The sequence below is a fragment of the Pseudophryne corroboree genome, chromosome 5, assembly GCF_028390025.1.
Source record: "Pseudophryne corroboree isolate aPseCor3 chromosome 5, aPseCor3.hap2, whole genome shotgun sequence".
Classification (NCBI taxonomy): Eukaryota; Metazoa; Chordata; class Amphibia; order Anura; family Myobatrachidae; genus Pseudophryne; species Pseudophryne corroboree.
The window spans coordinates 200,140,788-200,142,131 of NC_086448.1; positions in this window are offsets into that span (position 1 = coordinate 200,140,788).

Here is a 1,344-nt window from a genome sequence, read left to right on the forward strand (position 1 = left end):
TTTTTTAGCCTGATCGCTGCGATGTGAACAACGGCAGCTAGCGATCAACTCGGAATGACACCCCGTAATACACAGAGAGGTGAAAAAATCTGTTTACGGCGACTGTTCAAAGTGTACATGTTGCTAGAGGTGCTTCTAGAGAGGAGGAGGTCCATGTGCAGACTCCGTCTGGGCCCCCCTCTTCTCTAACTTGCAGCGCTGTAGACTGGGCACTAGGGTCACTAGGGGACCCTAGCGCTGTCCCAGAGTCTAGTGCACATGTGCAGATCTCTGGGAAAATGGTACAGTGGGCATTTTTCCAAAGAGTTCCTTACTGCGCGTGCGCAAATCTGTGGAGAAATGGCCACTGCGCCATTTAACGGAGATTTGCTTAGAGATGCTGCCGCCAGTGGAGGACTCCGGAGAAGTGAGTATTTAAAAAATGGCTGCAGGGTGTGCGGTGTGGGCGCCCCCTGGACCCCGGTGGCCCGTGTGCGCCACGCACACTGCACCCATTGTAAATACACCAGTGCATGTTGTATTAAAGACCTGTTGCCTACCCCTTTAGTAAACATTTTCAGTTTCTCTTACGTCCTAGAGGATACTGGAGTACACATTAGTATAGACGGGTCCACTAGGAGCCTTGGGCACTTTAAGAAATCAATAGTGTGCATTGGCTCCTCCCTCTATGCCCCTCCTACCAGACACAGTTTAGAAAATGTGCCCGGAGGAGCCGGTCACGCTCAGGAAAGCTCCTGAAGACTTTTCCTCATTTATTTTCTGGTTTTTTGTTTTCAGGCAGGTCTGGTTGGCACCAGCCTGCCTGCTTCGTGGGACTTAGGGGGGAGAACGGCCCAACTTTCTAAAGAGTTAATGGCCCCGTTTCTCCGCTGGCAGGACACTGAGCTCCTGAGGGAGTCATTCGCAAGCCCCATCACGGCGAGCGTACCCTCCCGCAGCACCCCACCACCCCTAACAGAGCCAGAAGATAGGAGAGTGGTGAGTACAGCGCCGGCGTCCCAGTTAGCGGGTCGCAGGCGGGAATGGCAGCACAAGGGTAAGAGTGCAGCTCTGAGTGCAGGCTGCGCTCCAGGGGACTCAGAGACATGCACAGACATGTATCCCACTGTGAGGGGCGCGCTGAGCCACCAATGCATACCAACACTGGCTACATACCTAACAAGGGTTTTAACCCTCTGTTAGGCATAAAAATTACCTCAGGCCAGTATAAAAAAGCAGGAAGCCGAGCGCCAATAAGGGGGTGGGGCTTCACGTTGAGTGGATCCAGCGGCTCACCAGTGCCATTTTCCCTCTTCAGCTTACACTGACAGGAATCACAGGGAAGCGCAGCTCCTCCAGGTCTCC